Source organism: Lissotriton vulgaris, chromosome 10 (genome assembly GCF_964263255.1).
Source record: "Lissotriton vulgaris chromosome 10, aLisVul1.2, whole genome shotgun sequence".
NCBI classification, from domain to species: Eukaryota; Metazoa; Chordata; class Amphibia; order Caudata; family Salamandridae; genus Lissotriton; species Lissotriton vulgaris.
In genome coordinates, this window is record NC_141698.1 from 364,190,763 (window position 1) to 364,205,670 (window position 14,908).

General features: G+C 46.9%; 1 protein-coding gene across 2 annotated transcripts in view; it reads right to left on the reverse strand.

Annotated features, from left to right (window-relative positions):
* Positions 1-14,908, reverse strand: part of LOC147685262 (cell death-inducing p53-target protein 1-like) — a 220,652-nt gene that overhangs the window by 95,478 nt on the left and 110,266 nt on the right. The window lies entirely within an intron of this gene.

The window sequence follows — 14,908 nt, forward strand, 5'->3', positions numbered from 1 at the left end:
GAACTGCAGAGGCTGCTTATGTCTTGGGTAGTGAAAGGCCTGGACTGGACTTTCTGCAACCTAATTTGTGAGTCTCTCCAAGGGCTTGAGGTAGAGCTTGCCCCCTGTTCACGAAGTCTCACAAACCGCAAAGACTTCAAGCTCTTCTGCCCGCTGCACTGGGGACTGTGTGTTTTGTGCTGCAACAGAGAAAAAGTAACTCGATGACGTCTACGACGCGGCTGCCAACTCCGTGTCCTGATGGCACCGCAGAGGGCACCGCCGCAACGTGACCCTGGTCTCGCCTGCTGACGCCGCTGCTCGCAACGCAACCTGTGGGCACCGCACTCCGCACCGCTTCGCTTCACGCCGAAGCCTGGGCACTGCAGAGAGCACCGTCACAACACCTCACCACGACCCTGGTCTCACCGACGACACCTGCTGACGTCAGCACCGAGCCGTTGCTTACACCATGACCTGCAGGCACTGCACTCCGCACCGCCTAGCTTCACGACAACGTCATGGCTTCCCCGACTACCCCGCTCCAAGCCGAAATCAACACTGCTGCTTGCACTGTGGTTCAAGGGCACCACTCGGAAAGTAACGCAACGCACCGCCCTCATACCTACCGACGCCGGCACCATCGACTCCTGTTCGGCAGCCGACGACAGCGCTCCAGCACCGTGACCAGCCCTGCCTTCACCTCGCACAGCAACCCTGGTCTGACGCCGCCACCGAGCCGCTGCTCGCACCGCAACCTGAGGGCACCGCACGATGCACCCGACGCCAGCGCTCCTGACTTCAACAGAGGGGAGTTCGACTTGCAACACGGGTGACTTCAAGGGCCTCGGCACCCTGCATCTCTAACAGGTACTGTTTGTGTGTCTTCCCGACACCGTAGCTGGTCTGCGACGCCACGATCAGCCTGAACTGTTATGGATTTGTTTGCTCACGACGCCGTGATAGCCTCGGACAGAGCTATCAACATAAAGGAACTGTTTTTAAAGTGTATTTTGATAACTGTGGAATTTTAAGTAGTTTATTGTGGATTTTTATCGTCTTTGGTCTTGTATATAAAAATACTGGATATTTTTCTACAACTGGTGTGGAGTCCTTTTGTAGTGCTTACACTGTATTACTGTTGGTTATGTGCAAACACTTTACACACAGCCTCTAAGATAAGCCTGGCTGCTCGTGCCAAGCTACTAAAGGGGTGAGCAGGGGTTATTTTAGGAGTGTATCTCCCTTATCCTGACTAGGAAGAAGGGTCCCTAGTTGCACAAAGGTGCAGGCCCTTGCCAACTAGAGACCCCCATTTCTAACATGCACTAACAAGCACTCACTCTAAACTCTGCTACACCCTACAATATCTCTTTATCCCACTCCTACCCACTATCTCATATCACTAAAACAACGCCTAGGAAATGACAACATTCACCATTCATTGAGAACTCACATATATGAACTGTCTGTTACAGGAGCTGTAATAGTCGTTACTAGTAACCACTATAATGCTATTGCGAAACTTAAGTCTTTTGGTTCTACTAAGATTCAAGCCTGTGGGCTGCACACAAATGTTACAAGTAAGCTATTGGCCAGCCCTCCTTAGCTATGCTACCAACAGGTGTTTTATGAACTGGCTATCCAGATAAACAGAGTATATCCAGATATGTAGAGCATGTGCAAGGGGCTGGCCCTGCACCAATAATGCCCCTAATTATAACTTCAAACTTCTCTCCAAATGTTTGATTAGATATCATTATGCATGCTGTCCTGCTGGCATTCATATGAAGTAGGCCTAATTTCAGGAACAGTGTAATTTGTCACACAAGTACAGCACTGGGAACACTAGTTGAAAAAGCAACAAATTATTAACAAGTAAAATCCTCTTTATCCAAGGTTTAATCCTGATCAAATGAACCTTGGGTTTCGCATCATCCACTGGATCCAGTACTGTGCCCACATACAACCCTGGGTGGAATTTAATTGTGTAAATATCCAGGCTACAAACTATTCTCTGAGCATAACGCAATGTTTGGAACAGTTCACTAGTTTGCTCTATATCTCGTCATCTACTGTTGGCCCAAAATACTCTTTAATCCATCTATTTAAGGTCTGTGTTGTAGCTACCAGCAACATTTCTACTTCACCCTTCTCCACAACGTAACCAGTAAGCACTATATTTCTCATGTAGACCTTGCATTAATAATTTCAACCCATCAATAAAGCAAACAGTCACCGACAATGCCCTCTCTATGGTCATTCAGAAGCCTCACACAGAGAAACAATCCTGCTGAGCACAGTATGTTTAACTCCTTTCTTACAATGTGTTGGGTATATGTCTAATGCCTCAAGATAGATAAATACCCCTGTTAAATAAATTAAATAGAATAACATATTAAAAACATGTAGTGTTGAGGGAGGGCCTTAACACTTCAAAGGCTCCCTCAGTGTGTGTTCTGCATTAAGGTTATGATATTAGATGTGAATATTGCCAAACTGCTGAATTAGATGCCTTATTTAACAATACTGCCAAAAATCTACTTATCTGTAGCTACTTTTCTCATGAATTGGTATCCTTCAGAGTCACATGCTTTAATTATTCCCCATTGTTGTGAGGTAGGATTACATAGCAGTGACAATAAGCTTATTTAATATTGTACCACATGCAGCATATCCACCTCAAGTAAGACCAGACCGAGAGAGAGAGAGGCTTCAACTCACCCACCCTTCCCCTCGAGGCTTCAAAGCTCAGTATTTCCTAGCACATAGACGGAAAGGTAACAGAAAGAACCCCAATGCAAAAGGAGGGAAAGTCACATTTGAATCTAACGTGTCAAAGATGAAGAACTGGTTACAACAGTGGTTAATTTGTAAAAAATATAAATTCCAGGGCTCTCATCAGGAGGCAGCTTACACCAGCCCATTTCTCCAGTAATGCCACCTAAAACAGAGGCAAACCAAAAAGTGTGGTGAGGATGTGGCTAATGGCCAGAGCTGCCGACTTCGGAGCTTGGGAGCCAGGTAAACGTCTAGGCATTGGCTCAACATCCTATGACTCAGGGCAAATCACTTAATCTCCCATATATGAGTGTGTTCCTAACTGGGGTTTAAGAAACTATAGCGCCAGGGTGGATGATTAAGTGCCGGTGCTGAGCACTGGAAACCACTGCCTCAAATTAAGCACTGGGCTGCAAGTTTTAGATTCCATAAATGGATATTTGCCTAGATTAGAATGCTGCATTAGGACCACCAACCATTTGAAACAGTTCTATAGCACTGCCTGTCCTACTTCCGTCTTAGACCTGGCTTAGACATGGAGGAAACAGTATTGTTTCAAGAGAGGATAGGATTTCCATATTGAAGTCTTGCAGATATTAGTGAGTGATACTCCGGAAAAGAGTGCTGCTATAGCACTTTTTAATAGGGGGAATGTCTGCCTGCCTCTCTAAGAGGTGCTCTACTTTTTGAATTGCAGACGGTGATATAAGCTGCAATCTAATAGACAGTCTCCTATTTTGACATAGTAGGCCTTTAATGTGGTTTCCAAAATGGAACAGGTAGTTGATTTGTCTAAGTAAGTCTTTTGGTCTATCCAATTGGACCTTGCGGCAATTGTTCTATCCAATCTATGTTAGGTTTCTTGACGGAAAAACTATATGTCACTGACCACTTCTGTCATTGTTGACTTTAAGATAGAATTCTCTGACAGTAAAAATAACACTTATATCACCAACCCTTTCTGTCAATATTAATACTAACAAGAGGGCACTTTCCCAGGGTAAATACTTCAAATTGGCTCAGTAAATTGGGTCTCACAATGGTCTCTTATGTCTTGCTAGAGATCTGGCCAGTCGTGGACATTTTTTAAACAGGCCTGTATTTAGTTTTTGGACCACTGCATAAAAATGGACTGTCGGCTAGTTTGACTGTGTTCCTGTTGTGGATGATTGCTGTCATCTTGACGATTATCAAAGAGTATTTAAGAACTGACTTTGCCAAGGGTAGCACTTATAGATGCATTTTATCAGGCTTGAAAAAAGGATTGAAATGGCTTGCTTCATGGACAGGTGCAAAACATTTTCTACTTTAAGACATGGATTAGCAACACTGCATGCACCTAAGGGTAATCTGCAAAAACACAGCATTATGCAGGGACATTTTCAACTTGATAAGTGTTTCAGATGTCGAGTGATAAGTTTTAAAGGGAAAGCGGTTGATAAAACTTTCCCTGTCCAACACCCAGAGGCAAAGACAGAAATAATTCGGATGATTTTAGTAAGAACATGGAAGCATTTCAGGAAGGGAAGGCTAAGAACTGAGCAGAAACAAGATTATGGACAGTTGGTGAGTGTGGTAGGAGGGTGGAAGGTGCAATGAAGGTCACAGGTGATACAGGAAAAATAGCTCTTGGGGTGAAAGAAAGGAAAAATAGCTCTTGGGGTGAAAGAAAGGTATCAAATGTCCTCACCTCTAGTACTTATTTTAGAAATATTGTGCACAGTAGGTATTGATCCAGATTTTGTTCAGAAAAAGAGTTTGGGACAATTCCCCTTGCAGAAGAAATAGGTTACTTGGGCATTTATGGTACGCCTGACTCTGGCGAATTGTATATGAAAAATCTAAAGCCCCAATTAGACCGCTTTAAACGTGATGTAAAGGTGTAGCACAGTCTCCCCCTCACGCTGTTGGGGAAGGCGGCACTATATAAAATGATGGTGCTCCCGCGTTTTTTGTATGTACTAGAAAACACACTGTTTCCGGTTCCACCGGCCTATTTTCAAGCCATAGCAGCAGAGGTCTCCAGCCTTCTGTGGGGAGGCAAGCCAGCACGGATTGCCCAGGATAAACTGATGTGCAGCTGGTATGACGGAGGGATAGCGCTTCCGAACGTGGAGCTTTACTGTTAGGCAGCGCATCTTAAACTGATAAACTTCTGGTTACATGCCCCGCAAATTGAACCGGCATATCATGCAGACAGACAAAGCTTAGAAGGGAGGGGACTGATGGGGAATCTATATAGTCGCCGCAGACCCCCATATTTGCTCAGCCCTACGGAGCATACAATTCGTATTTGGTACCAAGCACAGGCCCGCCTAAAATGTGCAGGAACTATTACGCAAATGACACCACTATGGGACTCACAACGACTAGGCTGCCAACGTAGGAGCAAAGGCTTTCAACATTGGGACAATATTGGTCTTTCTGTAGTGGGTGATCTTTGGAAAACGGGTCAGTGGTCGAGTTTGCACAGCTACAAGCACAGTACGGCATGGCACAAACGGAGAAATTTAGATACTTGCAGATCCGGAATGCGCTCCAGACAGTACTGCTACCAGATACCTCCCTACAGGAGGCTACCCCATTAGAGGATAGACTTATGACAGAACACATGACAAACAGGGCGATGTCCTTGAGGTACCGTAAAATAGTCAATTACTTACCAGACCCTACGTCCAAGCTGAGTCAGACCTGGGCCCGGGATGTGGGCGACCTCGATGAGTCCGAATGGCAGGAAGCCCGGTCATCACCCCGTGAGACGGCGATACCTTCTAGGCTCCGATTGGTCCAACTCAAGGCACTGCACCGCACGTACTACACTAGATCAGCGCATTTTGTGATAGGAGCGGCCCCACACAAGTACTGTCTACGCAAATGTGGGGAGGAGGGCACGTTTTATCACACTATCTGGGACTGTACACACACTGCAGCATATTGGACCAAAGTGATGCGCACGATCTCCCAGGCAATGGAAATCTTATCGGAGCCAAGACGCTGTCTGCTGAATGTGTGGGAACCAAATGACTTAAACCACTAACAACAAGATTGGGTTATGTTAGGTATGATGTTGGCGAAACGTAATATTGCTATGTTATGGGGGTTGGATTCGCTGCCTACACTCCAAAAATGGTGTAAAGATATGGATGAGGCAATGGTGGCAGAGAAGGCGGTTTTTACTCATCGTGGGTGCCCTCGAAAGTGGGAAAAAGTGTGGTGGGCTTGGAACAAGTTTAGAGGAAACATCTGTGAACCGCCGGACTTTGGTGCAGAGGCTGTCTCCCCGTAGTGAGGATGTGCTGATAGGGGAGGAGAAAAGACGGGGTGCTATGTATGGATCTGTCTTAATATTACAGGATAGTGACAATGTATGGTGTTACTCTGCAGCTTTGATGTGTTCGTAGCTAATAACGAATCTTGATGTCTGTAATTTTGCCCTGATTTATATCTCAATAAAAATAATTAAAAATAAATAAATAAATAAATAAATAAAAGAAATAGGTTACTTAACTGTAACAACAGTATGATGCCGTGGAATAATTCAAGCATGTGAATCTACGACAGATGACTATGCTGGGGAAACTGTAGTTACAGGTAAGTAGCATTTCTTCCGCAGCACTGCATCTTTCATAGATTCACATGCTTGAATCAGAACAATAAGCAGTATCCGGGAAATAACCTATACAAATGACATGCATATCAGAATACTTCAGGATCAAGAGTATCAATAATAAGCAAGAAGATGCCCAACTTAATGGAAAAGAGACCACGTTGCCAGTGGATGAATCTCTTGCAGGCTTGGTATCCAAATACTAGTTTTTCGTTCCAGCGTTGCAGCTCTTCCACGTCTCTATTTTGCAGATGATTAACAGGAGCATTCCAGGATAAAGTTCTGTTCCACATGCAATGAATGGAATGAATTTGAGTGATCAAAAATAAAAGCTGCTGTAATCCATTTTGCAAGCCCGTGCTTTGAAAGTGGACCTCCACTTTGTGATGACGAAAGTCCAAAAGAACAAGTTACTTACCTTCGGTAACGCTTTTTCTGTTAGATACAGTATCTGCCTGTGGATTCCCACCTTGTGAATATCCCCTTGCGTCAGCAACATTCGGAAATTCTTTTTGCAGCTTTGCGCCGACGTGGACTTGGACTACGTCATAGAGGCACGGCATCGCACGTGACTCCACTGACGTCACCGACACTACAATAGGCCCACGCCGGCGTGATGACGTCAGTTCCGCCCTTTTTCCGTGCCTTCGAGGCACACGGACGGACCAACGACAGTAGAAATATACACAGTATACACAGTACACAAATGTCAAGGTGACACACACAGTGTGAAACAAATGCCATAAAACATTTGAAATAAACAACTCCTTGACAATAAAGTAAATTTATTACAGTAACTCTGGTATAGAAGAGTGGACAACGGGGAGGCGGGTGTGTCAGTGAGGAATCCACAGGCAGATACTGTATCTACCAGAAAAAGCGTTACCGAAGGTAAGTAACTTGTTCTTCTGATAGATACATCTGCCAGTGGATTCCTCACCTTGTGAATAGAGTCCCACAGCAGTCCCCACTCCCGGAGGAGGGTGTCCACTCATCTATACCAAAAAATCCTGGAGTACAGAGCGCGCAAAGTGACCTTCTCTCCTCACCTCGGCATCCAAGCAGTAATGCTTCGCGAAAGTGTGGAGGGAGGTCCAAGTCTCGGCCCTACAAATATCCTCTACAGGTACACCCCTAGACAAAGCAGAAGTTGACGACTTAGCTCTAGTAGAGTGTGCTCTTATACCCTCTGGAGGTTTCTTATGGGCCAAAGAGTAGCAGATCTTTATACAGAGGATGATCCATCTTGAAAGAGTGCGCTTGTGCACCGCTCTTCCTTTCTTGCAGCCAGCAAATCCAACGAAGAGCTGATAATCCACTCGATAGTCTCTAGTTCTATCAAGATAAAAGCTCACCGCCCTCTTAGGGTCCAGACGGTGTAGTCTCTCCTCCTCCTTGGAAGGGTGAGGGGAAGGATAAAAGGTAGGAAGGGTAATAGATTGTCCTAGATGGAAGGGAGTTACCACCTTAGGGAGAAAAGCAGCCCTGGTCCTAAGAACCATTCGTTCAGCATGAATGGTCAGGAATGAGGGCTTGGAACTAAGAGCCTGAAGCTCACTTACCCTCCTTGCCGAGGTGATCGCAACCAGGAAGACCGTCTTAAAAGACAAAAGCCTCATAGGACACTTGTGTAAGGGTTTGAAGGGAGAACCCATCAAGATTTAAATCCCATTGAGGCACAATAAAGGGAGTAGGAGGGAACTTATTTGTGAGGCCCTTCAAAAACCTTAAAACCACAGGAGACTTGAAAAGAAACGGCTGATCCGGCAAACAGAGAAATGCCGACAATGCCGAAAGATAACCCTTGACTGTGGCAACAGCAAATCCCTGCAATGCTAAAGAAAGAGCAAACTGTAAAATATTAGACAAACAAGCCTTCAAAGGGTCAACAGACTTCTCCCCACACCAAGAGACAAATTTAGACCATCTGTATGAATAAATGGATTTAGTGGAGTCACGCCTAGCCGAAAGAATGGCATCCACCACATCGTGAGGGAGAGAAAAGGAGTTCAGGTTGCCCTGTTTAATCTCCAGGCATGAAGGTGTAATGTCTGGAGGTGGGGGTGTAAAACCTGCCCCTCCATCTGGGAGAGGAGATCTGCCCTGAACGGGAGACGGAGTGGCGGGCAAGAGAAGAGGTGGAGAAAATCCGTGTACCTCACCCTTCTTGGCCAATCCGGGGCGATCAGAATAACTTGGGCCCAGTCTTGGCGACGCTTCCTCAGAACCCGAGGAATCAAAGGTATGGGAAGAAAAGCGTAAAGTAGTTGACTTCCCCAACTCAACTGAAACGCGTCCCCCAAGGCTCCCTGCATCGGATACTGGAGACTGCAGAATGATGGGCAGTGAGCATTCTCGCGAGTGGCAAACAGGTCCACACGAGGAGTCCCCCACATCCGAAAAACGTGACGAACCACCTCCAGGTGAAGCCTCCACTCGTGGTCGGCCGAGAACTGCCGGCTGAGACTGTCTGCACGCACGTTCAGAACTCTGGCCAGATGATTTGCCAACAGACAGAGGCGCAGAGCCTCTTTGCAGAGACACTGCGACCCCACTCCTCCCTGCTTGTTGACATACCACATCGCGGTGGTGTTGTCCGTCAGGACTTGAACCGACGGACCGCAAAGGGAAGGGAGGAAGGCCACGAGTGCCAAACGTATGGCCCGTAATTCCAGCAGGTTGATGTGAAGCAACCTTTCCTCTGGAGACCAAAGACCCTTGACCTCCAGGTCCCCCAGAGGAGCACCCCACCCTAGAGTGGAGACATCCGTTATCACTGTGTCCACCGATGGAGGCAGCTGAAAAGGCTTTCCCTGAGAAAGATTGCCTTCCACGCTCCACCAAGATAGATCCGCCGCAGTTTCTCTGGAGATCCTCACAGACTCCCTGAGATCTCCGTTGTGTTGATACCACTGCCTGCGGAGGCACCACTGGAACGCCCTCATGTGCCAGCGTGCATGGTTGACCAACAGAATGCAAGAAGCTCTCAGACCGAGCAGGCGAAGGACCTTCAGGACTGGAACGACCGCTCCATTGAAAAATAAAGGAATCATTTCCTGTATGTCGCGAATCCTTTGTGGTGGAGGGAATGCACAACATACAGTTGTGTCCAGTACAGCACCTATGAACAGGATGCGCTGGGAGGGCACCAGGTGGAACTTGGGTACATTTATTGAAAAACCCAACCGGAACAACAACTGAGTTGTCTCATGCAGATGCTGGAGCACTTTCTCTGACGACTCTGCCTTGATCAGCCAGTCGTCCAGATAGGGGAATACCGGAACCCCCGATCTTCTGAGATGTGCAGCCACCACCGCCATCACCTTGGTGAAGACTCGAGGCGCAGTAGTAATTCCAAAAGGAAGGACCGCAAACTGAAAATGTTGCGATCCCACCGTAAAATGGAGATACTTCCTGTGCAACTTCAGGATTGGGATGTGAAAATATACATCCTGCAAGTCGAGCGACACCATCCAGTCTTCTTCCACCAGCGCCTGAAGAACCTGCGCAAGGGTGAGCATCTTGAACTTCTCTTGTTTCACATAAAGATTCAAGATCCTTAGATCCAGAATTGGACGAAGTCTGCCATCCTTCTTGGGAATCAGGAAATACCGGGAGTAGCATCCCTGATCCCTTTCCTGCTCTGGAACCACCTCTATCGCACCCTTTCTTAATAGTGTCTGCACTTCCTCCTACAGAAGTAAGAGGTGTTCCTCCGTGCAAAAACCTTGGCAAGGAGGGTATTGGGAGGAAATTCCCGAAAGGGAAGAGCATACCCATTTTCTACGAGATTGAGAACCCAAAGATCTGATGTTACCGATTCCCAATCCTGTAGAAAGTGGGTAAGCCGACCCCCCCACCGGACCTGCATGATCCTGAATGGCGGATCTAGGGCTGCTTTTCTGAGGCCGGGGGGTTGGAAGAGGTGGAGGAGGAAGAGGCCTGACAACCTCTATGACGAGTTCTTTGTTTACCCCTGTACGACTTGTACAAGGGATTCTGCTGCTGCTGCTGCTGTTGACCTTGCCAATAGGAGCGAAAGGAAGAGCGACCAAATCCTCTGAACCTTCTGGTAGAAGAACCCCTGGTCTGAAGCCCTAAAGATTTGGCAGTAGCCCTACTGTCCTTAAATCTTTCCAAGGCCGTATCAGCTTTTTTACGACAGAGTCCAGCACCATCAAACGGCAGATCTAACAAAGCAGCCTGAACATCCGCTGAAAAATCCGAAGATTTCAGCCAAGCTGATCTTCTTGTGGCAACTGCAGTACCCATGATGCGTGCCACCGAATCCGCAGTGTCCAGTCCACTTTGTAGCACCTGACGAGATGCCTGTGCATCCGTTAGCACTTCCTCAAAATCCTTCCTGCTGTACATATCTCCCCATAAGGCAAGTGGCATTGGTTGACTTTAATGCCATACTCGCAGAAGAAAAGGTCTTTTAGCAACCTGTTTTTGTTTCTTTGCATCCTTATCCCCAGGCACTTGAGGAAATGCACACAGTCTTTTTGGAACAGGCTGCCTGAATTACTAAACTTTCAGGTGAAGGATGAGAAGTCAGAAAAGCAGGGTCTTCAAGAGCATCCCTGTACCTTCTTGCCACACTCCTGGAAACTGCTGGTGCTGTAAGTGGCTTTTTCCAAACTTCCATAATAGGCTCTGTTAAAGCCTCATTAAAGGGGAGTAATGGTTCCACCACAGAACTGGGTGAATGCAGAACCTCAGTTAGTAGATTGGACTTAAATTCTACTGTAGCTAGAGTCAAATTCAAAAGTTCCGCTGCCTTCCTCATAACCATGTGATAAGGCTGAACGTCTTTTGAAGGGGCATCAGACACAGAAGGTAACTCCCACTCGGTAGAAAACTCCAGGCCACTAGACTCCGCCAGTTTATCGAAACAGTCATCCTCAAGCTCACATTCTTCCATTTCAGCTTGAGCTTCTGTATATCTCTGCTCTTCTATGAGGCGCTGAGCCTCCCTCCTGGACCTTTCCTTCACACGCCACGCCGTCGGATCCACCAACGACTCTGACGGAGTCGGAACCGACGTCGGTATCAAATCCGATGGCAAAGTGGCTTGGCCTCGAGGTCGACTCAGAGCAGACGACGTCGGTATCGGCGTCGACGACCTCGGCGGAGCCGGGTATTGCCACGGCGGTCTCTGAGCCGGCATGAATGGCAAAAATGGAGCCGGAGCATAGGAGTGTGGAACTCCTAAATTGAAGGCTAGTGGACCCATGGGACCCGAAGGCGCACCAGAGGGGTACCATGCCCTTGAAAATACTCCATACATAGCGTTCAAAAACGCTGATGGGTCTTGGCCCGGGGCCGGAAATGGTGGCTGAAGACCCTTGGGTTGGCCTTGAGGTGGTTTCTAATTCGGCTCTTCCACAGGCGCAGAATTCTCACCCACCGGAACTTCTTCCTCATCCTCACGAGCCGGGGACGACGACGGAGATTGTAACGGAGACGGAGCCGGAACCTGCGACTCCGAAGGCGAAGCCTCACCTTCCGGATCCAAGACCTCATCTGGAGGAACCACCTTCGAACGTACCTTCTTAGGTGACTTCGACCTCGAATCTGAGTCCCTACCGGAGTGACGTCGGGACTCATGTCTTCTTTTCTTATACTTCTTCCTTGACTACGAAGCATGATCTGATGGTGACTTCGAAGACGACTCCTCTCGAGGCCTTGATCTCGACGCTGATCTCTACCTCGCCCTTCTCGAACGAGACCTCGAAGACTTTTTTTCCTTGTCACCTCTCAGCTTCACCACCAGAAGTTTGGTCTCTCTCTCTCGCAGAGCCTTTGGGTTCATCTTCCGACATGAAGAACATTCATCAACATCATGATCTGAACTTAGACACCAGATGCAATCTTCCTGTGGGTCCGTGATTGACATCATTTTCCCACACTCTCTGCAAGGCTTAAAGCCGGTCTTCTTTGTCGACATCGTGAAGGAAACAAAGAAACAGAAAAGCGAAGAAAATAGCAACAAAGTTACTAAGAGGCTAAAGAGATTCCCCGAAACCGTTAGCGTCAACGACGCGGAAAAAAGTGAACTAACGTCATCACGCCGGCGTGGGCCTATTGTAGTGTCGGTGACGTCAGCGGAGTCGCGTGCGATGCCGTGCCTCTATGACGTCGTCCATGTCCACATCAGCGTGAAGCTACAAAAAGAATTTCCGAATGTTGCTGACGCAAGGGGATATTCACAAGGTGAGGAATCCACTGGCAGATGTATCTATCAGAAAGAGTGAATCTGACTGCTGGTAAGACTTGCCACAGCCAATGTAGAAATGTAACCATCTGTAGACTTTTAACAAATGCAGTGCTTTCTAGGCTTTTGCAGTGTGATGAAAATCGATCAGAGGATACTTTTAGGATGAATTGTTAATTGGTGTGCATAGATACCTGGTCTTCGCGAAAGCGCAAAAAAGGTTGTTTGATGGCGATGGCATGAATTTTATGTGATACTCACTAAGGGGTAACTGTTCCTAAAGAGGAGAGGACAGGACAACCTATTATGGTTGGGTAAAGTGTAAGGGTGTTCTCTCAATAAAGTTGGGTAGAAGTGAAGGTGGGGGAATTCCTCCTTTTTGACTTAGTGCCCAAACACACCCTTGTGAGTGTCATGCTTCATCATCGGTCTTTGCTCCTTATGGGGGTGGCGCTGCTGTCCACCACGCGCCCCGCGAGAGTGCTCTTTATCGGAGTTCTATTCAAGGAGACGCTACAGTGGTGCATGTGGCTGCGTGGGTCTGGAGAACTGAGTGAGTAAGTTAAAATTACCCTCGTGGTACCCAGAACCTAGTTTTATTCAGGGTTTGGAAGATAAGGTTAAAATACAAAGGATATGGAAAAACTCCTTAGAACAAATGTGGAGGCGGAATGAGTATTTTGCCACTGCTCTCACATCTGTGAAAAGGGGTTTTAAGAAGTGCTATTAGGTCAACATGTTTCGTGCTACATGCAGGTCCCTTGCGTACCGGCGGCAAGAACAGAGGGGTAGGCAAACGGCTCCTTGCGAGGTGACTGAATATATTCACTTGCATTTTCCGTTGAGCGCCAGTGAGGCCAACCATTCATAATATAGGGGTTGGGTACAGGGCCGGACTGGGAACCAAAACCGGCCCTGGCAAAGTGCTCGGCCGGCCCCCCTCCCGACGGGGGGCGGGGGGGGGGGGGGGGGGGGGGGGTGTCCGGGTTGCGGCTGAACTCATTGCCAGGGCCAGTTTTTGGCTGATTTTGTTACAGGGCCGATTTTGCAGCCATGCTGCAATTACAGCCCTGTAACAAAAACGGCCCCCACCCATGCGGCGCACCGGGGGATTGCCCGGTGCCCGCACCGGCTAGTCAAGGCCTGGTTGGGTAATGGAACTTGATTCAGACGTTCCAGTCAGGGCCCAGACGCACTGACACCTGATTGTAGGTACAGTAGGAGTAGAGGGCGTGTCTTCCCTGACTCCTATATTTTATTTTCACTTCACTTCACCACACGGTCCTGAAGAAGCACTCCCGGATCCACTAGGTACGCAATCCTCTCCTCCCTCCAGGCATCGCTTCCAAGGTTTCTTACCTTCATAATGGGAATTGTGTACTCAATTCCTACCAGACAATGACTTGTCACTGGCATTTATCTTTTTAAAAGCCACCTGAGTAACAGTCCTTCTTAGTCATTCAGTGGTTTTGCAGAATTTATTTTTACTTTTTCAGCTTATTGATAGAATAGAGACAATACATACAATCCGGGTGTGTGTTATCCACAGTCAATATTTCTTTACCACATGAACTACAAGCCCTGGGAAAAATAATCCAGTGGCACTGATGGAAGTAATGCCCTAAGAAGTGGAAATCCAAAACAAATCTGTGAATAGTCCAAGAAATCAAAATCTCAGAGCAGAACTCTGAAAAGGGACTCCCTGTCATGTGACGTGTTGTAGAAATCTGAGGTAAGAAAGCTAGTGAGGGAAGTGGAGGTCAGTGCACTCTTACGTCACTATCTTAAGTTTGGGTTTTTTTTAATATGAGGTGACTTGGTTAAGAAAGGGTAGGGTTTTTATTTTCTTTAAAAAGTAATTTTCTCTGTACTTCTGCTGAAATGTTACTGCAGGACTACCAGCTCATGAAATGGAATGAATCAAGCATGTGAATCTATGTACAATTCAATGGTGAAAAATCTGATCTTTGGAAGTCTCTGAATGATCACACAATGAAGGTTATAGCCCGTTAATAATACACTGGTAAGCAAGTTCATTCTCACAAATTTTGAAACTTTTATTTTACTTTAGATTTTAGGACTGAAGACAAATCATTCAAGAATGTGAGCCTATTAAAGATCCAATACTGGAGAAAGGAATGCTATAGAGCATTCTTAGAATTCTTATTCTTTTGGGATAAACATTCTGAAGTGCAATATTGTAATCTCTGGATTTGTCACAAACTTAAATAATGGTTCATATAAGAGTAAGGTATATCCTTGCCCATGTGGTTGAGACTTGGTCCAGGGGCAAAGCTTCAGACAGTAAAACCTTCCTTTTCTTT